This window comes from Chiloscyllium punctatum, chromosome 7 (assembly GCF_047496795.1).
Source record: "Chiloscyllium punctatum isolate Juve2018m chromosome 7, sChiPun1.3, whole genome shotgun sequence".
NCBI classification, from domain to species: domain Eukaryota; kingdom Metazoa; phylum Chordata; class Chondrichthyes; order Orectolobiformes; family Hemiscylliidae; genus Chiloscyllium; species Chiloscyllium punctatum.
Window position 1 is genome coordinate 61,366,583 of NC_092745.1, and position 26,632 is coordinate 61,393,214.

General features: G+C 41.2%; 1 protein-coding gene across 2 annotated transcripts in view; it reads right to left on the reverse strand.

The window, feature by feature from the left end:
* LOC140479712 (kelch-like ECH-associated protein 1) overlaps nucleotides 1-26,632 on the reverse strand; it is a 71,830-nt gene that overhangs the window by 21,736 nt on the left and 23,462 nt on the right. The window contains exon 1 of one of the 2 annotated variants that reach the window (XM_072573755.1): nucleotides 21,596-21,697. The exons of the other annotated variant lie outside the window; for it this stretch is intronic. The gene's annotated coding sequence lies outside the window, so the exon portion shown is untranslated. Of the gene's footprint in view, nucleotides 1-21,595; nucleotides 21,698-26,632 lie in introns of those variants that run through there. 2 annotated transcript variants of the gene reach the window in all.

Here is a 26,632-nt window from a genome sequence, read left to right on the forward strand (position 1 = left end):
CAGAGGGATATGGGTCAAATGTTGGAAAATGGGAGATCAATTTAAGCTATCCAGTTGGTGCAGACAGGTTGGACTGAAGCATCTGTTTCTGTGCCGTATGACTCAATAAAACAAATAATGAATCAGATTGCCTCCCTTTAGCATTACTTTTTCTTAGTAGCTTTTAAATGTAAACTTGGCACTTTAGATTCCAGATTCATGCCATATACAGTCTTGTTTAATGTATGACTGACTACACAAAAATCTCTTTCCTAAATGCTGGATATTCATAGAGAATGGAAGAGTGGGGCAGGATAAGGCCTTACCTCTTATCTAATTCACCAATATGCCTGTCAAAGTACCCACTACCCAAAATGATATTCTTAGAAAGTTCACACAAATAAAATTATCCAAATGTAAGGTGCATGGTTGTTATGCCTTGCAGTCAAGATGTTGAGAGTTCACTCTAAAGACTGGAGTACAGAATCTAGTCTGCCCTGCAATGCGGCACTGCATGAGATACCATCTTTCAGGTAGGTTACTAAACAAAAAGATCTCATCTGCCTCTTTGAATGTGCATAGAATAAGTGCTGGTACTATTGAGCATTCAGAGTGACTTGGTCAACATTTCTGTCTCAAATGACTGAGAACAGACCATTTATCACATTGCTAATTTAGAGACATGCTATGTGATTGCTGATTGTGCATTGAATCTATCTTCAGACTCTGCCACATGTGGGACAGATGGTGTTTGAAGGATTGGGTCGGCAGGTTATTTGGAGATTTGCGCTCCTTCTGAAACCTCAAATTCTCTCCATATCGAGAGACTACAGGAATCTATTTGGACATTCTGGAATTAGCTTTCCCCCTGTCAAATCAGTCACAAGCACGTGTCTCATATGAGTTGGTAAGTAGATTTAATCTCTCCAGAAATGTTTTGAGGGCATCCCTAAAGTGTTTTCACTATCCTCCTGTGGTTCTTCTTCTGCCACTGAGTTACAAATACAATGGTTGCTTTGGGAATTTAAAGTCAGGCATATATGAATTGCATGCCCTGGCTTTTGAATGTTAGGGAACTTAACTTGGAAGTGGACACTACTTTTGGATTTGGATAATCTTGTGAAGGCACCATTGGGTGTACTCCTCCATGTCATCCAAGTGTCTGAAGCATATGGGGTATACAAGATCACGGCTGTCTGGTAAACCATGATCTTAGTCTTGGAGTGAGATCATGGTTCTTAAATACAGTCTTCTTCAACTGGGCAAAGACAGAGCTGATGGTGAATGTGGTCATCTATGCATCCCTTCATTGAGAGGAAGCTTCTAAGATTTAGAAATGGCCAATATTTTCCAGGATCTCACTGGTAATTTTAATATGGAGGGAGGTGTTTGATTGTGGGATCAAGAAAGAAGAGGGCTTTGTTTTCTGGGTATTTAGTGCAAGGCCCATTTTCTCACTTGCTTCAGAGGATGCAACAGGAGCTCAGACTGAGTCAGCGCAAACAAAAGTATTGTTTACATATTTAAGTGCTAAGGCTGAAGCAAACTCACATTAATTATCCTTCACTGAGGCTGTCAACATTTGAGATTTTCTGAGAAAGTGTGTTGGTTAGGTTAGAGATGGGAAAACATATTGCATAATCTTCCCAAGTCATAAAAAAATCATCCCAGGTATTCACGCCTCACTAACATCAAGCTCTTTCTTGTTCACATGCTGCCATTTGTAATTTTCTTTATAATTCATGTTTAAAATATAACCCCAAAAGACAATTCATTATCCAATCCTCTCTATTACTCCAAAGAATTTGACAGGGCGCTGGATACAGACTCTTCACAATTTGTACACAATCAGTCAGCGCTTAATCACCAAACCAAGATCCCATGTGCACATACACATAGGTTCTTTATATAGATTGCTTTGTATTCTCAGTGGAAAAGACGAGAGCAGAGAATCATACAATTATAGAATACATATCTGTACTGGCTCCCCAAAGACCTATCCATCTAGTCCCATTTTCCAACCCTACTGCTATAGCCCTCTAAACTAAGCACTTTCAAATAAATATCCAATTCTCTTTTGAAACCTCCTGTGGAATCCAACTCCACCATTCACCTTGGCAGTACATTCCAAATCATAACAATTCAGCAGTTTCTCCTCATCTCACTCCTCGCTCTCTTGCCGACAATCTTGAAATTGTGACCCCTAGTTACTGCCATCAATGGCCCAGTAGGAAATTAGTGCTGTTGTATGATTAATCAGAAGGAAGATTAAAAAAAAGAGTTTACAATTTAGGCCACCGAGAGGATAAATATACCTTGACAGAAACTACCATCTGATGATTTTCCTCTGCTACATGTCAAGAAACAATTCCATGCTGAAAGAACAGTCTCCTTAAATTTTTACAAAAAAAAGCAAGTGTACATTGTAATGAATGAATTGAATCTTGGATGGAGGCCACTATGGTGCCGAATTTCACCGGAGGGAAATAACTCCAATCCTGTTCTGTTCCCTTGATAAACCCAAACATTAGGAAACTGCAGTCCTAAATTTTTACAGAAGGTTGAAATCCCTTTTTAAACTTCCTCAACTCTCAATATTTTAGCAGGTGGATGCATCTTAGGCTGCAGTGGTGATGAGTCACATAGAGCAGAAATACATAATCAAGATTTGGAGTTTAGTTTGTAGTAGTAGCTGCACTGGAAAGGTGATACATAGTGGTAATGTCATTTGATTGGTAGTCATAAGTTTTGATTAATGCTAGACGAATGGCCATGGGTTCAAAACCCACCACAGCAGCTGTGATATTTAAATTCAATTAACAAATCGTGAATTGAAAGCTAGTTGCAATGATCAAACTATTAGTGTTTGTTGGTCAAACAGTAGCTCCACCTGGTGCAATAACATCCCTTCAGAGAAGGAAATTATCCCCCTTACCTAGTCTGGCCTACATACAGCTTCAGGTTAACTCAACTACTCTCTGAAATGGTCCGGCAAGTCAAGATCATAGATGTGCAGGAGAATTGACGTTTGCCCGAAATGTCGGTTTTCCTGCTCCTTGGATGCTACCTGACCTGCTGTGCTTTTCCAGCACCACACTTTGACTCTAATCTTCAGCACCTGTAGTCCTCACTTTCACCAAGACCGTAGATGGTCTAGTTCAAAGGCAATTAGGAATGAGTAACAAATACTGGTCTGTACACCCATATCCCATAAAAAAGCAAAAAAAGGAGGAAAAAAAGGAGGAAAAAAGAAAGAAAATAAGTCTAATACAATTTGACTTCACATTTTTTCTGGACTGCCTAATCACCACCTCCTCCAAAACAGGGAATGTGGTCTTTCCTACAAGAAAACGTGTACTTTTAGAGAGGTGAGAGTGACAGCCTTAACGTCAGGCCATATTTGACTTACTGTGGCATCAAGGAGCCCTAGCAAAACTAGAATCAATTGGGTATCAGGGCAAACTATCCAAGTCACATCTGGTACATAGGAAGATAGTTGTGATTATTTGAGGTCAGTCATTTCAACTCCAGGACTTCTCTGCAAGAGTTCCACATGGTACTGTCCTAGGTCCAACCACCTTCAGTTCCTTCAATGATCTTTCCACTATCAAAAGGTCGGAAGTGGTGAGTTTGTCAATGATTGTACAATGTTCAGCCTCATTTGCAACTCCTCAGAGACTAAAGCAATCAATGTTCAAATGCAACAAGATCTGGAAAAAATATCTAGACTTGGGCTGACAAAATCACAAATAATAAAGGAAATTACAGCACAGGAACAGTCCCTTCGGCCCTCCAAGCCTGCGTGGATCCAGATCCTCTATCTAAACTGGTCGCCTATTTTCTAAGGGTCTGTATCTCTTTGCTCCCTGCCCATTCATGTATCTGTCTAGATATATCTTAAAATGACGCCATCATGCCCACCTCTACCACCAATGTGTTCCAAGCATCCACCACCCTCTGCGTAAAACACTTTCCATGCATAATTCCCCTAAACTTTTCCCCTCTCACTTTGAACTTGTGACCCCTAATAATGGAGTCCCAAACTCTGGGAAAAAGCCTCTTGCTATCCACCCTGTCAATACCGCTCATGATTTTGTAGACCTCAATCAGGTTCCCCCCACTAACCTGTCTTTCTAGTGAAAATAATCCTAATCTACTCAACCCTTCTTCATAGCTTGCCCCCTCCATACCAGGAAACCTCCTCTGCACCCTCTCCAAAGCATCCATATCCTTTTGGTAATGTGGCAACCAGAACTGTATGCAGTATTCCAAATGCAGCCTAACCAAAGTCTTATACAACCATAACATGACCTGCCATCTCTTGTACTCAATACCCCGTTCGATAAGGAGAGCATGCCGTATGCCTTCTTGACCACTATCGACCTGTGTTGCCACTTTCAGGAAACAATGGACCTGAACATCCATATCTCTCTATACATCAATTTTCCCCAGGACTTCTCCATTTACTGTATAGTTCGCTCTTGAATTGGATCTTCCAAAATACATCACCTCACATTTGCCCAGATTGAATTCCATCTACCACTTCTCTGCCCAACTCTCCAATCTCTCAATATTCTGCTGTAGTGTCTAACAGTCCCCTTCACTATCTACTACTCCACCGATCTTAGTGTCATCCACAAATTTGCTAAATCAGTCCACTTATACCTTCCTCCAAATCATTTATGTACATCACAAACAACAATGGTTCTACCACAGATCCCTGTGAAACACCACTGGTCATCGGTCTCCATTTTGAGAAGCTCTTTTCCACTACTACTGTTTCCTGTTGCCCAGCCAGTTCTTTATCCATACAGCTGGTACACCCTGGACCCCATGCAACTTCACTTTCTCCATTAGCCTGATCAAATACCTTATGAAGTTCATGTCTATGACATCTACAGCCCTTCCTTCATCAATCAATTTTGTCATTTAGAGTCATAGAGATGTACAGCATGAAAACATACCCTTCGGTCAAACCCGTCCATGCCGACCAGATATCCCAACCCAATCTAGTCTCACCTGCCAGCACCTGGCCCAAATCCCTCCAAACCCTTCCTATTCATATACCCATCCAAATGCCTCTTAAAATGTTGCAATTGTACAAGCCTCCACCACTTCCTCTGACAGCTCATTCCATACACGCACCACCCTCTGTATGGAAAAGTTGCCCCTTGGGTCTCTTTTATATCTTTCCCCTCTCACCCTAAACCTATGCCCTCTAGTTCCGGACTCCCCAACCCAGGGAAAAGACTTTGTTTATTTATCCTATCCATGCCCCTCATAATTTTGTAAACCTTTAAGGTCACCCCTCAGTCTCCAACGCTCCAGGGAAAACAGCTCCAGCCTGTTCAGTCTCTCCCTATAGTTCAAATCCTCCAACCCTGGCAACATGCTTGTAAATCTTTTCTGAACCCTTTCAAGTTTCACAACATCTTTCCGATAGGAAGAAAAGAATTGCACGCGATAATCCAACAGTTGCCTAATCAATGTCCTGTACAGCCGCAACACTTCCTCAAACAATTCTATTAAGTTGGTAAGACATGACCTTCCCTGCAGAAAACCATGTTGCCAATCACTGATAAGCCCATTTTCTTCGAAATGGGAATAGATCCTATTGCTCAGAATTGTCTCCAGCAGCTTCCCTACCACTGACGTCAGGCTCACTGGTCTATAATTATCTGGATTATTCCTGCTACCCTTCTTAAACAAGGGGACAACATTAGCAATTCTCCAATCCTCTGGGACCTCACCAGTGTTCATGGATATCTATTGCAAAGACATCTGTTAAGGTCCCAGCTATGTCCTCTCTCGCCTCCATCAGTAACCTGGGATCGATGCTATCTGGACCTGGGGACTTGTCCACCTTAATGCCTTTTAGAGTCCCCAACACTTGCTCCCTCCTTATGCCAACTTGACCTAGAGTAATCAAACACCTATCCTTAACCTCAATATTTGTCATGTCCCTCTCCTCGGTGAATACCGATGCAAAGAATCTCACCCATTTTCTCTGACTCCATACATAAATTTCCTCCTTTGTGCTAGAGTGTGCCAACCTTTACTCTAGTTACCCTCTTGCTCCTTATAATGAATAAAAGGCTTTGGGATTTTCCTTAACCCAGTTTGCTAAAGATATTTCATGACACTTTTTAGCCCTCTTAATTCCTCATTTCAGATTGATCCTATATTCCCGATATTCTTCCAAAGCTTCATCTGTCTTCAGTTACCTAGACCTTATGTACGCTTCCTTTTCCCTCTCAGCTAGTCTCACAATTTGACCTGTCATTCACAACACACAAATGTCAAGCAATGACCATCTCCAATAAAGAGACAATGTAACCACTGTCCCTTTCATTCAATAGCGTTATCATTACTGAATTCCCCACTATCAACATCCTGGGGGTTACTACTGACCAGAAGCTCAACTAGACTCACTCTATAAACAACAGTTATAAGAGCAGGTCAGAGGCTACGAATACTACGGTAGGCAACTCAGCAAAGCCTGTTCACCATTTACAAGGTAGTGATGATGGAAGCGTGATGGAATACTTCCCACTTCCTTCAATGGATGCAGCTCCAACAACCAGGACAAAACAGCCCACTTGACTGGCACCATATCCACAAGCATCCACTCCCTCCATCACCGACACTCAGTAGCAGCAGTGTGTACTATCTACAAGATGCACTGCAGAAATTCTTCACTGTTCGTTAGACAGCACTTCCAAACCCACAAACATTCCCATCTAGAAGGACGAGGGCAGCAGACACATGGGAACACCACCACCTGCAAGTTCCTCTCCAAGCCACTCACCATTCTGACCTGGAATATATATTGCCATTCCTTCACTGTCACGAAGTCATAATCCTGGAATTCCCTCCCAAAGGGCATTGTGGGTTAAACTACAGCACTCAGACTGCAGCAGTTCAATCAGGCAGCTCATCACAACTATCTCAAGAGCATTTAGGGATGGGCAATAAATGCTGCTCAGCTAGTGAATAAGCAGCAGTGGGCCCAGAGGCCCACTGATGATGTAATCTAGTAGGGTGCCAAAACGCCTAGAAATGAACCTTCCAGCTCAGCGAGCAAACCTACATCCAGAACCTCAACCTGAGCTACAAATCTTTTCAAAACTTGCTAAATGAATAAAAAAAAAGTAAAACAATCAATTTAGGATATTCTTAATTAGTGAATGTCTGATCCATATTCACGGTTTAGAAATACACAAAAATTCTCCGAAGAAGGTATTCAAGGGTTACAGTCACAGCATGAGTCAGCAGCTTCAGGAAAGGTGGCGTGATAAAGGGGAAGAATAAATATTTTCTCTAGTTTTCCTCGTGACTCAAATACAAGTTTGGCATGGCACTCAGACATGTAAACCAGGAAGATACAAAGTTTATGCTGATTGCCAAACTGCTATTTTAACTAAACAATTGCATTTCACAGTTTGATCCCAACCTCAAACAAACATTTATCAGTATGCACAAGCAGAAAATGTGATCTATTCTATTCCAAGATGTTGAAGCTACTACAGCAACACTGATTACTTCAACTAGGCAGCTCGCTTCATCACATAAATTAAACCCAATCCATTTGATTTAGCAATATGCTATGTGCTGTATTTGTCAATTAATAACTGGGAGCCTCAATTTATTTTATTTGGATATACTCACTTTAACTAAGTGCAAGGTTTTGCACAAGTGACATTGGAATGCCAGTGTTGCTACAATACCAAATGTTTATAACAGTCTAACGAAGATTTTTAACTAACATTTTTATTGTATAAATCCTATTTCAGACCAAAACAAAAATTCATTTGATCTCCAATATCTATGCTTAAATCCATGTGAATTGTGGCATTCCAATCACTTCTCTATTCGTAAGAATTCAATGTGAAATGAATTTGATGCATTAAACTCCCAAAAGATAACTGATGTAGGAAATGAAGACAAACAAATTGGCAAAGAAGAGAGGTATACACAGGAGAGGAAGAAAAGGGACATGAATACAAGAGACTGAGGGTATGGAAATCTGAACAGTTGTAACAATGGCAATAAGGAAGGAGGAACACATTAAATCTCTAACAAATACTAATCATTATTCGCTTGCTGAAAAGTAAGCTTTGATAATCAGGCCCTCAGATTGGCACAGAATACACAGGAAAACTAATTATATTGATTATTACTCTTGGGAGGAGTGTAAAAAGTGTCTTTCTCATGATTAAAATCTTTGATCTTATGTATACAAAGAAACAAAAGTCAATTCTTCCATCTGCTGATTGATGATTTTACCTCTCTTATTTACTGATGTTTGCCCTGAAGATCTAATGAAAGTAACCTGTTTCTCAATGTTTACAGCTGTTACCGAGTTATTTTTCTCCATTTAAACAATGAATCTGTCTGACTGCACACTACAGCCCTCCTGTTTGAGCAGCAGCTTGTACGTGCGCACCAGCAGCATGCAAAGTGCCTTTGTCCCAAGGGTAAATTAAACAGGTACAAATGTCACCTGTCACATGTCATATCTCCCCTGTCTCTGGGTGTAGAATGCACATGTGAAGAATACACACTCACATGCTACAATTGCATGCTTCCAACGAGGTAATGTGGAACCTATAAGTTTCAATATGAATGTTAGGTACCCATTTAAAATAAGTACATCAGCATTTTTCATAGAAATTACAAGGGTTTCCAAACTTTCAGAACTAAATCAATTTTTAGCAATTACAGTTGACTCCTGAGAATTTAAAACATATTCAGTTAAAATTATTGGATAATGTAAAATAATGCTCTGATTATCAAGCCTTCAGTTTCTCTTAATTAAAATTATGAATTTTGACAGTAAATAACCTATAACCAAGTCTTCATTTATCTTTCTCTACTCCATAAGAGAAAATTTAATCTTTTCCACTAAAGTCACAACTGCAATTCCATTGGGAACCATTCTAACAAATTTCTTAGCTATCCTCTCCAAATCATTCACAACTTTCCCAGTATAGATCCTAGAATCTGACTATGTCAACTGCAGCCAAACAAACAGTGTCAGAATCATAGAACTCCTACAGGTGGAAGCAGGCCATTCAGCCCATCCACCCTCTGAACAGCAGTCCACCCTAACCCACCTCCTACCCTATCCCTGGAACCCTGCATTTCCTAAGGCTAATCCACCTAACTTCCACATCACTGGACACTGTGGGCAATTTAGAATGGCCATTGCACCTAACCTGTACATCTTTGGGTTGTGTAAGGAAACTGGAGCACCTGGAGGAAACCCACAGAGAGGGAGAATATATCAGCTGCCCAAGGATGGAACTGAACCCAGGTCCCTGCTGCTGTGAGGCGGTAGTGCTAATGACTGAGCCACCGTGCAGCCCTTTTATTTAGATTTAGCATAACGTCCTGACTTTGCATCCCTGGGCAGCTATCTACAAAGCCTAAAATTCCACATTTTAATAAATATTTTGGTTAACTTGTCCTGCTGTTTTTAAAGTTTTGTGCAGAACCACCAGATTTCTCTTTTCATCACCCTTGAAATTAACCATTTAGCAGATGCTGTCTCTCATTTTACCAAACAAAATGTATCACTTCATATTGTTCTGTATTGAATATTGAGCCACGAAATGCACCCATGCCACCAACTTGCTCATGTCCTCCTGATATCTCTATCATCTTCCTCACTCTTCATTATACTTTCAAGTTTTGTGTAGACTGCAGATTTTGAAATTGTACTCAGTACCCATACATCCAAGCCATTAAACATTTATCAAAAACAGTCAGTACTGAGCATTGGGATATCCCACAGTGTACCTTCCTCTGGTCAGGAAAAATACGTCCAGCCATTTGCCGCAACAGCAGTCTATTCCCTAGTTTATACTGTATATTGGATAAACAAAGTGGTAGAAGCCAATGTGCATATACATAATGTCAAATGCCCTTGTACTTTGTTACCTCAAATTGCTCAAATAAGAACAGATTGAAATTGTGAAAGTTGCTGGCAAAATATTTTGAAAAATGTGTAATTTTAAAAGTATCTGACAGATTTATGATAAAAATTCTTCTGCAGTTTGATTTTTATAAGTATTTCTTGGTCAACCTTAAGCTGCATTTTGCTGAATCACTGTAGCTGTTATTAAACATGTATACGGGCAGCAGAAATGACCAACAGTGGGCTTCTGTCAAATACTGCAGCCAAGAAAAAAGGAAACATTTACTAATTAAGTATACTCTTTGCAGCTTTGTTCAGATTTTGTTCTCTTGACAGGAACATAAAAGTTGAACTCATCCTGTACGTAACCACAAACATACCTAAAACTTCTGCTCCAATATTTTTGCTCTTAACAGACCACAGTGAAATCTTAGGTGATATCTAAAGGGTTCTGTAGAACAGTAATTACAAAATAAGAATGGAAAGAACTATGGATGCTGTAACTCAAAAACAGAAATTGTAAGAAAGGCTCATCAGGGCTGAGATCATCTGTGGAGAGAACTCAAGAGATAATATTTTGAGTCAAGTGACCCTTCTTCAGAACTCTTCATCAGCAGCAATTACAAAGCTGATTATCGATATTACTGGCTTTGAGAAATTCCACAGTGATTTAAATGAACTACATTAATAATTAGTTGTTTGCATTAGTTATAGACTGCGAAATTTATTGTAAGTCAAAGCACAAGCATACCTGCCCTCTTGAGAGTTGAAAACAATGCAGCTTTTACCTGCAAGTATTCTATATGCAAAATAAACTTTAAGTTTTTGCGAAGATTTATAGCTTGGGTTATGGATGCAGTTAGTTGTTGGTTTGCTCACCTGGTGGGTTGTCATGAAAACATTTTGTCACCATGCTAAGAAACATCAGCGCAACTTCCATTAAGTTCTACTCTGTTTGATATGTATGTGATCTGGTTTGTTACAGTGACTGGTGTAATTTTTCCAGTGGTTTGTGTACGGGATCTATTGCGACATGCTTGTTGATGCCATTCCAGGTTCTGCTCACTTTGAATAGAATTTCGGTGGCGAGGTAACACCTATTCTGACAAGTCCTGACAAACTATCCCAACAGTCACTGCATCAGAGGTCAAATCAGTTTTCCTTCGGGTGAATCCAAGGAAAGCAATGGGACCAGACGGAGTATCAGGCCATGCACTCAGCGCAGATCAAGTGCAGAGGTCTTCTCTGACATCTTCAACCTGTCCGTGCAGCAGGTCACTGTCCCTGCCTGTTTCAAGAGGGCCAATATCATCCCTGTGCCTAAGGAGGCTCATGCAGCATGTCTCAATGGCTTACTGCCCAGTGGCCCTAAATTCGGTGGTCATGAAGTGCTTTGAAAGGCTGGTCAATCAACTCCAGCATTAATCAACTCCAGCCTCCCCACTACTCTTGACCCACTCCAATTTGCCTATCAGACCAACAGATCCACGTCAGATAGAATATCATTTGCCCTTCACTCGTCCCTAGAACATCTTGACACCAAGAATAGCTACGTAAGAATCCTACTCATTGACTACGGTTCAGCCTTCAACACTACTATCCCCTCGAGACTGATTACTAAACTTTGTGATCTCAGACTAAGCTCCACTCTCTGCAACTGGATGCTAAGTTCCCAGACCCACAGGCCACAATCAGTGAAGGTTGGGGACAATGTTTCATCCTCACTAACACTCAACACTGGATTCCTAAGTGAAGTATATAGGAAGGCAATGCACATGGACTAAATCCTTAATTGCAAAGCAATCACCCCCATGTCCACAAACAGAGCTCTGTCAGGACATTATTTAAACGAGCTATAAACACACTGCAACACACCAGAATTATGCAAAAATGAGGAAGAGCTGTACATCTCTATGACTCTAATGGCTACACATTGTCTTCACAAACAATGGATACCCCAACTGCTTCGTCCACTAAAGCCTATTGGACAGACAATGTCAAGAGGACACGGTACACCCTAATACACTGGTCACCCTACCCTATATTAATAACATATCATAAATGACAACCAAACTTCTATGACTACTAAGAATTATGGCAGCACAACAATTCAAAGCCACACTACACCAACTACTCACAAGGAGAAAAGACCCCATACCTACAACTTGAGGGACCAACGTAATATACAAACTCCCATGTAATGACTGCCATAAACACGGCATCAGAAATAAACTAGCAATCTGGATACATGAACACTAACTAGCAGCAAAACGGCATGACCAATTCTCCCTCCTCTCAGTACGTGCAGACAAGGAGGGCCATTAAGTTAACTACAACAATGCAACCTTACAAGGATGAGCTCACTAGAGACATTCGTGGGAATTCCTAGAGGCCTGGTTTTCAACTGGAATGCCATCAATCATCATGTAGAAATAGACCCCATGTACAAACCGCTGCAGAGAAAAACTGGAAATGTCACCACCCATCTTAACAGACTGGATCAGATAAATATCAAGTGGAGTACAACAACAACACTTCACGCAAGTCGCACTGATGATGTTACCTAGCATGGTGACAAAACGTTTTCATGACAACCCACCAACTCGGCGAGTAAACCAACAACCGCAAAATAAACTTTCTTCAGGAACACATTTTTTATCATGTGTTTACTCTTATTTGCACCAATTAATCAAAGGGAAAGCCTTCTCCATCCAACATCATTCCAAAAGGTGCATAGTAAATCTAAGTCTGAACCAATGTAATAAATATTATCAACTATTTGACTGTGAATACACCAAAACGGAATCAGTTGTCATTTCACATCTGCATGCACTTTTAAGTGAAGTGCCAGAAACAGGAGCTGAAACATTTAGTGTTGCTAGTTCTCTTCTTTCATCTTTGAGCCAAATATTAGATCACTTGGACAAAGATCAAACTCATTACAGAGCAGGGAGCAGGGACTGGACCAGGAAATGCTTTTCTAGCAACACATTTTTCAGCTCTGATCTCCAGCATCTGCAGTCCTCACTTTCTCACAGGAAATGTATTTGTCAAAATAGCCTGTTGGACAGTTCAATTGATGCTTCTAACATTTCACATTTACATTATAGACCTTAGAATAATCAGGATTGCTTTGGATTTAAAAAGCACCATCAAGACCCATAATTACGAAGAAATAATGCTTAAAAACAACTTATCAAAGTTCTTTGTCTTGCATTTGCATTTCTCATAAGAATACCAATTTAAGGGGAAAACTAATACTTAATTTTTTTTACCCCCACGCTACCACCTAAACTCCTGTTCTTTTTTTTTTAATTTTTCCTTTTTTTGAAATTTAACCCCACACTACCACCTAACTGCGGTAGTGCTTATTTTTCCCCAGTACCCATTGTGTGTGTGTGTGTGTGTGTGTGACACAAAGTGCACAATTTCCACCACCAGGAAGACAGGAAAACACCTGAGTGGCCAGTGACAAGCACTGCCCTTCAAACCACAGGGCAATGCTGTGTGATCAAAACAGTGAAGGGGAGGGCAGGGACTAAATCAAAATAGAGTTGGAGGGGGAAATAATACACTCCACTCCCTGCGGTGCCCACCTCTCCCTGAACAACTCCAGGGTGTTGGTGGACACCGCGTGCTCCTTCTCCAAGGACACCCGGGCTCTAACGTAACCGCGGAAGAGGGAAAACTAATACTTATACTGTGTTAGAGGAGAGTGCTGATTGGTAGAGATGCTGCCATGGAGAATGCATCAGATAATGAAAATTGACAACTAACTGCCAGATTTTATTTAAACTTTAAATCAGGCAGGTTGGCTGAACGTTCAAAGCATTGACAGGTTCATTTCTTAGGGCAATGATGTCACCTATTTTGGTGAGTTGAAAACAGGACCAGTGCATGTACATATTCTCTCTTATTACAAAGAACAGGACCTTGTGTGTTAATATATGTAACTTTCTGTACATGCAAGCTTGCTACATGGAAGTGTAGCTGACAGTCTTAAATTGTTAAGTCAATTCTTCATATGCAAAATAACTTCAATCAAACGTGGTCCATTTGTAGAATTATATCTAATGTTGGACTGTTGCGAATTTTGCAAATGTCTGCTTGTTGAGTATAGTCAGTACCTTGCTCGTTATGAACAGCCAAAGGGATATTGTTTGATATGATCTGCCAGGCTTTGATACTTATGGCCTACATATCTAGCATCATGCCACTCACATACCATATTACTCATATGAGAAATGAACAGATCTTTTTTGGTTTGGTGATAGCCTATCATTGCTTCAGACTTGGATTTACCTATGCACCTTTTGGAAAGTTGTTGAGATTAGTAAGATTAGATTCCCTACAGTGTGGAAACAGGCCCAACGGACCAACAAGTCCACACTGACCCTCCAAAGAGTAACCCACCCAGACCCATTTCCCTCTGACTGATGCACCTAACACTATGGACAATTTAGCATGGCCAATTCACCTGACCTGCACGTCTTTGGACTGTGGGAGGAAATCTGAGCACCTGGAGGAAACCCACGCAGTCACGGGGAGAACATGCAAACTCCACACAGACAGTCACCTAAGGCTAGAATTCAACCTGAAACCCTGGTGCTGTGAGGCAGCAGTGCTAATCACTGAGCCACCGTGCCACTCCACAGCCCCCCCCCACCCAATTGGGTGGAGAAGACTTCCCCTTTGATTAATTGGTTTAATTAAGAGTAGACAGGTGATAAAAAGTGCGTTTCTGGAGAAAGTGAACTTTGCAGTTTTTGATTCCGGCGTTACATTGATAATTACATCAGCGCAGTGTTTTGCACCCAGGCTCAACTGGAGCAGTTCATTGACTTCGTCCACAACTTCCACCTGGCCCTCAAATTCACTTGGTCCATCTTAGATGCCTCCCTCCCCTTACTTGACCTCTCCATTTCCATCTCCAGCAACACAGCAGATGGACGTTTACTATAAATCCACAGACTCTCAACTATCTTGACTACACCTCCTCCACCCAGTAGCCTGCAAGAACTCCATCTGTTCTCTTAATTCCTCCGTCTCCTCCGCATCTGCTCCGATGAAGAGACATTCCACTCCCAAGCATCCCAGATGTCCACCTATTTCGAACAACATGCTTTTCCCCCCTCTGTCATCCAGACAGCCCTACACCACACTGCCTCCATTCCCCATTCCACTGCTCTAACCCCCACATCCAAAAGCAACGAAGACAGGGTCACCCTTGTCCTCACCTACCACCCCACCAGTCTCCATATCCATCGGATCATCCATAAACACTATTGCCTACTCCACCACGAAGAACATCTTCCCCTCCCTACCTCTCTCCACCTTCCACAAGGACCGCTCCCTTCACTAATCCTTGTTTCGTGGCACTCTCCCCATCAACCCCCCCCAAACCTCCAGGTACCTTTCCCTGAAGCTGGAAAAGATGCAAAACCTGCCAGCACAGCGCCCCCTCACCTCCATGCAGGGACCCAAACAGTCCTTCCAGGTAAGACAGCGGTTTACCTGCCTCTTCTCCAACCTAGTTTACTATATCTGGTGCTCCCAGCGTGGTCTTCTCTACATCAGGAAGACCAAATGTAAATGAAGGGAACATTGCACAGAGCATCTCAGATGGGCCTGTCAGGGCCAATCTGACCTCCCTGTTACTGCCCATTTCAATTCCCCTTCCCACTCCCTTTCTAACATGGCCATCCTTGGCCTCCTCCATTGCCACAACAAATCAAACCACAAATTGGAGGAACAACGCCTAATCTTCCACCTGGGCAGTCTACAGCCCACAGGACTCAACATTGGGTTCTCCAATTTCATATAGACTCCCTTCCCAGGAGCTCCCCCCACTCCCCACTCCCCCCACCGGATTCATTCCTCCCATCAGCCAACCACATCATACCCTCTACTTGTGTTCACCTATCCCCTCCTCACCACCCTGCCTCCCACCCCTTTTATCTGCAGCTCCCCTTACACCCACCTCCAGGCCTGAAGGAGGGTTACAGCCAAAGCGTTGACTTCTATATTTCCTGATGTTGCCTGGCTTGTTGTGTACTTCCACCTCCTGCTTGTCTATCTTTGATTCCAGCATCTGCAGTTATTTGGTCTCTGATGGCAGCCTAATGTCAGTGATGAACACAATTCATGCTGAGTACTGCATAGTAGCAGAGTGAAATGGCTAGCTTCACCTGTTGCCCAGACATGAGATACCTTATCCTTCCAACTGGAGGCGCACTGGCACTTTTCAGGACTAAAGATAATGGTCTTACTATGGATAAACTGATTTATTTGGCCAGATGACCATTCTTCATGTGAAATGTCACCATAAGGGATGAGGTGGAAAAAGGTTGGACACTATATACATTTCCAAACTTGTCCAATTAAAACCTGATCCCATAACCCAAGTGCAGATGAACATGTGTCTTCTCTCAGTACCTGCTACTCTCTTTAACTTGGGTAGGACCCAATGACCAGAGGCATAGCTACCGCAATTGATTTGGAATTGCTTCTGAAAATTTTCAGTTTGTTTGTAATTTTAACTTTCAAATGATTCAGACCAAAGCATAATTTGAGATGTCAGAAACATGTTTCAGTAAAGTTCCTGTGTGACTTAGTTCCAACAGCTGTTCCCAGACTAAAGGTTGTGAGCCTGTGCCAAAGTTTAGAATGGGGAATTAAAACATGACAATGTATAATCTTTAACCCTAGCCCTTGAACAGTTTTTACTTATTGAATGGTCTTTGGCCTCCAATATGGGATATTGGTTTGAAATGATTTTTAAAAATAGGTTGTAGTAACAATAACATTTAGATGAACGTGAAGTCACCAGCCTTTCAGTATGTAATCCGGTCATGACTGATTACACTTCCAAATTTCACACCAGTTCATTGCTTTTCCAGGTTGCAGCACAATTGGGTGGAAAAATCAGCCGTCCAAACCAGAAGCTCTGAGGCGATTGCACAAACTGAATAGTTGAGAGATTCAATAACTACATCACCACAAAGGTGTACTGAAGATTTTTAATAATATAGGTGGAATACTTCAGTTTTTTATGTCTACTAATAGCAATCAAAATGCAATTCATGACACTATTAATGCCAAGGATTTTCCCCCTGCATTACTAAAGAGAAATTTAAAATAAAGTTATCCCGACTGCTGTATCGCTGCATGAATTCTGGGAAATAAGTTAAAGCAATTTAAAATGTTCTCTCCCGCATAACGAATTATTTGTTATCACTTGAACAAAACAAGGAAAATCTCAGCTTTCATTATTCACTAATAGCTCTCTCCACATTTGACTCTATTCACTAACAGCTCCCATCGCACATGTTGTTCTTTTCACTGACAGCTGTCACTGCACACATTTCCTTTCTATCCACAAACAACCGTAACTACATATACTGCTCCCTTTTCACTAATACTCTAAACTGTGCATGTGATAGGGTTTTTCTTTATCCACAAGCAAAATGCTTTACTGGAGGCAGAATTTGTCCTCTCCTTTATTTTGGACAGTACTGGCAATGCTGAGATAGGAGAAAAAAATTGCAACTTCTCAAATTTGAATGGTTCTGGACATGAAGACTAAACTTATACAGTGCTTTTCACATCCCGAGGTCATTAAAAAATTATTGGTTTGCTGCAAAGCATTTGGGAAGTGCAAACAATCTGCATACTGTGAAATCTCTCAAAAAGCAAATTGCTTAAGTGACCAATTAATCTATTTTGATGCCAATACAAGAGATAATTTGGGCAAGACACACAACTCCCCTATACTTAACTAACATATTGAATGAGATCAATGCCACCTGAACAGATGGTCAGGATCTAAGCATAACATCTCATTTAAAAAGTTCCATGATGCAACTGTGTTTCAAGACATGGATAGGAAAAGGCTAATTTGTATGTTACAAACGGCTAGATTGTTCAACACAATCTCACATATTTACCTTCTAAACTGAAAGGTTTAAATTAAACTCCCAACTAAGGTAACACCTATGTGTTTACTGGCTGGGACTAGCTTAATTAGAATCTGGTGACCTTGAAAATGGGATATATCAAACGGAAAGCAAAGTCTTTGAAATGTTTGGGAAATAGTCACATTTGCCCATGTCAATCAATGAGAGTAATGCAAGTTTAATTTACAATATATACAAATAATAAAATTGCAAACATTTTTTTAAGGACTGGTCTCTCGCTTCCTCAAAAAAGCTGACATCACCCCTTCAAAAAAACTACCAACCCCTTTCAACCTTGCAAACTAATGCCTCAACCGCTTCCTAAATCTTCAAACTGTTGCCACCTGCAAAATTTGGACCCATCTTTTCCAGAACTCTAAATTTGAATGTCTACAATCAGGATTCTGTCAGTGTTATTGCATCAAACCAGTGTTCATTAACTATCACAAATTACATTTGATGTGAAGGCAAACTATTCCTTCTTGTATTTCTACACTGTTATCATGTCTGGGAGGTGCTGGTGTTGGACTGGGGTGGACAAAGTTAGAAATCTACAACATTGGGTTATCATCCAACAGGTTTAATTTGGAAGCACTAGCTTTCGGAGCACCACTTCTCCATTAGGTGGCTGTGGAGGTTAAGATCATGGTCATCTAAGATTGTTTACTGTATCACATCTCCATGAAACTGAATTACTTTGGCTATAACGTTCTGTGATCACGATGTTAACCTCCACAACCACAATGAAGGAGCGGTGCTCTGAAAGCTAGTGCTTCCAAATAAACCTGTTGGACGATAACCTGTTGTGTGATTTTTAACAGTTACCTGTACTATTCTCTTCTGAAACTAATGCTCCATTGTCATCCAGGTGGATGGGACTGTTCTCACCTGGTTCCACGCCTATTTAATCATGGCCAGAAAATTTCCAACAATGGTTTTTCTTTCCAATCTTTCACTATGACCTCTGGTTTCCCTTAAAGATCCTCAATTCACATCCACATGCTGCGCTTTGGTAACAAAAAACATGTTTCTTTTCATACGTATGCTGAGGGCTCCTAACTAAAATACGACCACCTCTCTCAACCTCTCCCTATCTCAAAATCAAAGTTTTGTCCATCATCTAGCCCTGGATGAGCAGAATTTCCTCCAATTCAATTTAGGATACTGAAGTGACTGTCATTAGCCCCCATCACAATCTCTGCGTGTTGCCACTTTAGTTCTATGCCTTTTCTTGCCAACTGTCTGACACTGAATCAGACTGCTTGTAACCTGCATCATACTGGAGGCAAAATGAACTTTCAAACACGTATTCATGCTAAGGCTATATATTCCATTTCTGCAACATCACCCAACTCTGCCTTGCCTCAAATCTTTTGTTGTTCACACATGTATTACCTCCAGAATTGATTAGTCTAATAAAATCCTAGTCAGCCTCCCACATCCTACTCTCTATATTTGAGATCATTCAAAATTCTGCTTCCTTTGTTCTAAAGCATACCAAGTTACATTCACCCATGTGCTTGTTAATCAAATTTGGCTCCCAGTCAAGTAATGCCTTGATTTTAAAATGTTCATTCTTTTTAATAAATCCATCCTTGACTTTGCCCTCTCACTATTTTCTATAGGCTTACATCCTCATACCTGTGTCTCTCTAATTCTACCCACTTGAACATTACTGGTTTTAAATTGGTCCACTGTTGCTAGCCACTGTTATATTCCCTGTACAGACTGATAACATCACAATGATCAAAAGCACCAAAGAATATGATTTTATTTTTGAAGAGAGTTTTGCTGCAACAACCTGAAACTAATGCAACTGAAGTAGGCCTTATTAAGCATTATCTGATGGATAGATAGCATAAAAAGGAACAGGCCAACAGTCAATCCTAACTATCCAGAGCTTCAATTCCTCCTGTTATGCAAAGTCAAAGCTTCCAGTGACTTGGGATAATCATTCCACTCAATGTTTGAGTTTCCTGGATTCAATTATCACCAAAGTACACCTTAATGAAGCCAACGTTCCATAGCATAATGCCGCCCCATTCTGTTGAATAGAAACTGAACCTCGCAAAACCATTGTGCTTGGTCATTAATACAAAACAGTTCAACCTGCTTTCCCATCACAACTCCTTGGTTTCGGAGTTTCAAAGCACAGCTTTTATTGATCAGAGAGATAGTGTGAAAAGGTGATACAAGTACTATCACCACTTTAGTGGGCTTCGATTTGAATGTCTGTGGTAACCAGATCATGTAGGCTTGTACTGAGCAGAGGTGCTTATCCAGGATTTTCTTTTTTACTTTGTATTCAAGGTACTTTATGTGTTATGTTTTGAAATATTTAGCACTCATAAGATCATTCCTTCAGTTCCTAAACCCTAAGCTCTGGGATACATTCTCTAAATTTCTCCACTTCGTTACCTTGCTTTCCTTTTTCAAGGCACTACATAATAAACGACCTTTGAGCAAGATTTTGATCACCTTCCTTAATCTCATTATATGAAAGTCTCATATTTACAATTCGTTTTGTGAAGTGCCTTAGAATATTTTATTATATGAAAATGTTGCATAAAATTATTTCCGTAAAGAATGCACATGAACAAGGCATAATCAGATTATTTTTGAACTGAGCCTTCCATAAATAGACATTTTGATAAGCAATTAGAAGCTATGTATGAATGAGTGAATTGTATTGGAAATTTGAATTTGAAAGCATATTCAGAATTACAACATAGAATCCAACAAATTGGGTTTTGCTATAGCATAATATTTTACCTGCATACTTAAACTGTGATTGCATGCACCATACAATCAAATCTGTAAATAAATCCTTTAAGGCTTCAATAACTTGTACTTTAGGATAAACAGATACAGCATTTGACCATAAATAAGTACAATTTCCTTCAGTGCTGTCCTGACAGCATAAGCTGACAAGTCTTAGAGTGGAGCTTGATTCCTTACCCTACTGATTTAAGAGGATATGAAGAAAATCACTCCCTAATTAGATATCTGTACGAACCCATGTCCAGTCAGTCCTACTAAAATCTAAATCTCTATAACTGAACATTCTGATCCATTTGAACTATCTTGTGCTCTTTGAAGTTGAAGCTCATTCTAGCGGCAGCTAACTTGCAAGGAGACGAAATCGTATTTTTGGAGACTGGTAATGTTCGCATAAGATCCCTTCACACACCATCCCTCTTTACAATAACACACGTTTATGCAGTATACATGCACACACAATTACAATCTGACTAGTGTTTCAATAAGTAGCTACTTCCTGTAACTTTGTGTTGGGGCTCAAGATGCGAGCCCTGCTGGAGAGGAACCAGTTTGGTCCTTCCTGAAGGCAGGGCTCTGAGGGTCAGGGCTTAACAGGCCAAAGGAAGCTCCGGCCACTTGATTTAATGGAGGAGGAGCGACTGAAAAGGCCCCATAACGTTATTTTGGCTAAGGCCCGGGGTTCATCGTCCCCGTCCCCTTCCCCGTCCCCTTCCCCTTCCCCTTCCCCATCCCCATCCCCATCCTCGCTACCACATATCTCAGGGCATAGCTACAACAATGCAAGCAGTAGTGAGTACAGAACCACCAAATGATGGTCATATTATCAACCAGGATTAGCATGTCCGAGAGATGGTCTCCGAGCCGCTGATACAATATTTTACATTCCCACTGTCCCCTAATCAAGGAAAGAATCTGTCACTGTGACTCCACCCGACCACAGTGAGATAGATTACCCCCTTACCCGTCCTCTGTGAACTCCCTGTCGATTCGATCCTCAGCAGGCCATGGCCCCGCTCCCTCTTAGAGACACGATGACAGCTCCCACCCATCTCCAGCCAACCGGCGCCATGCGCATTGAGTGACAACACCGGCCACCAACAGGAACAGAGGACAGCAGATTGACAGTTCCTAAAGCCAATCAGATGCGGACTTCTGATTGTCAGCGCCAACATTAACACAACTCTTACGGTAAGAACACCAATGGGACACCAGATAGAGGGCGGGACATGTGTGGTGAAACTGTCAATCATCTGTCGTACTCATGATGACTCGGCATCAATTGAAAGATTGTTTTGTCAGAGTAAAAGCTCCTTTGGGGCTTCACTACTGGCTGCGACGGCGCGAACAGCCTTTACTTCCATAAGTGAAGTGCGTTTAGTCCAGGTTGTGGTTTCTGCACAAAGTGTGACACGTCAGCAAGTTGCTATGTTGGCTGAGTCAGGGAGTGAGTTGCAAAGTATAGGAATCCTGCAGCGTGCAAAAACAAAGCAAGTGGCAAACGAGTTTGTCTAGATTTTAAATAAACGAGATACAACTGTTTATGGCAACTCCAGGTAGAAAAAAAACTGCAGGTGATCATTATGCCATGCCCAAAGCATAAGTCCCAGAGCTAATCAGACTTTACAAATCTTGCTGCAGTTTCATATCTGCACCGTTGCTGTAAATGAACTAGGGCGGGGCTGTTGTTGGGGATCGTACTGTGACTATCCATTTCTTTGTGGATTTTGAAGATTAAATGGGCTCCAAGCCACATGCGTGACAATTGTCTTAATATCAGTACAGAAACAGGTGAATGTATTTATAGTATATGGTTAAGATCAGATTTATGTTGCAGTACCAATTTTTTAAAAAAAATAACGCTTACTTGCACCTTGGGTGTATTTTACTGTATTAAGCACGGTACGATAAATGCACGATTTTGATTAGAGAACACTATTCGTGAACTAGTTCCTGTTAACGTTTGACGAGAATGAGACGAGTTCTGGTATGTAGCCAACTAACTTTCTTAAATTAGCAGCAGTACTATTATTATCATGATGGTGTCTCAGTCAAGGTAAGAAGGGAGGATCTGATCAAGTTGATAATTTCAGAAATGATTATGGACATAATCTCTTCCCACCTCTTCTGTGGAAATGGAGGATGTCAGATAGGAAAATCAGAGATGGTGAATATTGATAAAGCTGTAACAACAAAAACATTTCAATTACGCTTAAATGAAGCCAGGGATAGAAATTTTACTCTCCTCCACAATGGAATAGATTTCTGGCAAAATCATTTTGTGTTATGTCAGTTTATTAACGATGGGCTGAGGTTAAGGAAGATAACCATGATTAAATATTTCAATTTTATCATAAACTGGACAACTGTTAAGTCACCTATGGAATGTATATGATCAGAACAGAACTTGTGCAAACTTCTACTGAGGTTTATCTCGGAGAATTCCTCAGTCGTAGAGTCATAGAGATGTACAGCATGGAAACAGACCCTTCGGTCCAACCCGTCCATGTCGACCAGATATCCCAACCCAATCTAGCCCACCTGCCAGCACCCGGCCCATTTCCCTCCAAACCCTTCCTATTCATATACCCATCCAAATGCCTCTTAAATGTTGCAATTGTACCAGCCTTCACCACTTCCTCTGGCAGCTCATTCCATACACGTACCACCTTCTGCATGAAAAGGTTGCCCCATAGGTATCTTTTATATCTTTCCCCTCTCACCCTAAACCTATGCCCTCTATGCTCCCCAACCCAGGGAAAAGACTTTGTCTTTATTCTATCCATGCCCCTCATAATTTTGTAAACCTTTATAAAGTCACCCCTCAGCCTCCAACGGTCCAAGGAAAACAGTCCAGCCTGTTCAGCCTCTCCCTATAGCTCAAATCCTCCAACCCTGGCAACATGCTTGTAAATCTTTTCTGAACCCTTTCAAGTTTCACAACATCTTTCTGATAGGAAGGAGACCAGAATTGCATGCAATTTTCAAACAGTGGCCTGACCAATGTCCTATACAGCTGCAACATGACCTCCCAACTCCTGTATTCAATACTCTGACCAATAAAGGAAAGCATACCAAACGCCTTCTTCACTATCCTCTCTACCTGCGACTCCACTTTCAAGGAGCTATGAACCTGCACTCCAAGGTCTCTTTGTTCAGCAACACTCCCTAGGACCTTATCATTAAGTGTATAAGTCCTGCTAAGATTTGCTTTCCCAAAATGGAGCACCTCACATTTATCTGAATTAAACTCCATCTGCCACTTCTCAGCCCATTGGCCCATCTGGTCAAGATCCTGTTGTAATCGGAGGTAACCTTTTTCACTGTCCACTCATTTCCTTTGAAATTTAATAAGTTAAATAGACATGTGGTAGAAAAAAGGTAAAAACCTGAACTGCTGTGCTCTTCCAGCACCACTAATCCAGTATGTGGTAGAAAAAGTCTACACGATTTATTGAAGGAGAAAGCTTAGTGGGCTTGCTATTTTTTCATTGCATCATCTTTTCCTACACTTACCAAATGCTGTCTTAAGAAAGACAATTTCAATAATACTAATTTGTAGAGTAAGTACCTGTACAATATATGTTGAATTTGTGTATGTATATTGGATGTGTTTGTTAAGGCTTAAGAAAAGATTTACCAAATATTTCTGCATGAAAACAGTAATGCTATAAAATGAGGTAAAAACAATGACTGCAGATGCTGGAAACCAGATTCTGGATTAGTGGTGCTGGAAGAGCACAGCAGTTCAGGCAGCATCCAATGAGCTTCGAAATCGACGTTTCGGGCAAAAGCCCTTCATCAGGAATAAAGGCAGTGAGCCTGAAGCGTGGAGAGATAAGCTAGAGGAGGGTGGGGGTGGGGAGAAAGTAGCATAGAGTACAATAGGTGAGTGGGGGAGGGGATGAAGGTGATAGGTCAGGGAGGAGAGGGTGGAGTGGATAGGTGGAAAAGGAGATAGGCGGAAAAGGAGATAGGCAGGTAGGACAAGTCCGGACAAGTCATGGGGACAGTGCTGAGCTGGCTTCAGGGCAGAGGAAATGACCTGGGAGTTGCAGTGGGAGAGGGACTCTCTGAGATTCTTGTAGAGAGAGGAGGAAAACGTCTTCAAGGCAGACATCCTTGCAAGAGGATTCACAGTAGGGTTAAAATCAACGAGGTAAAAACAATGACTGCAGATGCTGGAAACCAGATTCTGGATTAGTGGTGCTGGAAGAGCACAGCAGTTCAGGCAGCATCCAAGGAGCAGCGAAATCTACGTTTCGGGCAAAAGCCCTTCATCAGGAATAAAGGCAGAGACCATGAAGCGTGGAGAGATAAGCTAGAGGAGGGTGGGGGTGGGCTACCTTCTCCCCACCCCCACCCTCCTCTAGCTTATCTCTCCACGCTTCAGGCTCTCTGCCTTTATTCCTGATGAAGGGCTTTTGCCCAAAACGTCGATTTCGCTGCTCCTTGGATGCTGCCTGAACTGCTGTGCTCTTCCAGCACCACTAATCCATAATCTGGTTTCCAGCACCTGCAGTCATTGTTTTTACTTCGTTGATTTTAACCCTACTGTGAATTCTCTTGCAAGGATGCCTGCCTTGAAGACGTTTTCCTCCTCTCTCTACAAGAATCTCAGGGAGTCCTTCTCCCACTGCAACTCCCAGGTCATTTCCTCTGCCCTGAAGCTCTTCAACTTCAACAGTTTCCTCATTTCCCCTTCCCCCACCTCACCCTAGTTCCAAACTTCCAGCTCAGTACTGTCCCCATGACTTGTCTGGACTTGTCCTACCTGCCTATCTCCCTCTCCAATGTTGGACTGGGGTGTACAAAGTTAAAAATCACACAACAGGTTTAATTGGAAGCACTAGCTTTTGCAGCGCTGCTCCTTCATCTGGTGGTTGTATAACCTTTTATTACAACATACCTCCTCAGGTCCTTCTCCGGACCTCTGAGACCAGCGGTCTAACTACTGTAAACTGCAGCTGCTACTGTCTCCACCTAATGCTTTTCCAACAGCAACCCTGAGCTCCCTTTTAATCTGTAATGGCCACATCATCCAAGCTTACTGTCAAGAAGCCTTGAATACAGGTTGCATGACCTTGATCATTTTACTCCAAAGTTACATTCTCAAAATATAATAATCCTACAAACCTTGTTTGTAACACCTGTACCCAAAACATAATTGTCGTCATAAGGTTTCAAAAAGGCCACTTAAAATCTAACAACTTATAACATTCCTCAGATTTTAATAACTAACACTACATTCAATACAAATAATCTTCTCTACCCATGCTGTCACATTTACTATTAAACTGTCTTGGCAGTATCACGAAACATAACCTGTATCAACCAAACTGCATGAAATGGTTAAAAGTTAAAGTTTAATTTCATAGGTATTTAAAATTCTTTCCTATAAATCTTTACTGCTTATGGCTTTGCTTTCTCCTATGCGTTCTAGTAGATCTCCTTTCTCAAGTTGAGCAAATTATACAGCTTTTCCATGAGCTAGGTTAAAAGATATTCTGATCCCTTTAGTTTGGTTATTTTTGTAATGAGTATTATTTGCAAACAATCTGTGATTTTTGAATTCCATTAGGTGTGAAATGTAATTTGAGGGAAAAGAATTGTCAAAACTCCTCATTTGATTTTAATAAGTCCTTTTGTTTTTCTTTAGAATTGGTTTATGAATCATTTGGTCCAAGTTGCTGGAGTTGCATCTCTTTCACGTCTGTAGGTTTTTTACTGTCCACTTAAGAAAGCCATGATGTGGAGGTGCCAGAGTTAAACTGGGTGGACAAAGTTAAAAATCATACACCACCAGGTTATAGCCCAATAGGTTTATTTGGAAGTACAAGCTTTTGGAGTGCTACTCCTTTGTCAAGTAGCAGCTAGTGGCTGAAAATGTGTTGCTGGAAAAGCGCAGCAGGTCAGGCAGCATCCAAGGAACAGGAGAATCAACGTTTCGGGCATAAGCCCTTCCTCAGGGCTTATGCCCGAAACGTCAATTCTCCTGTTC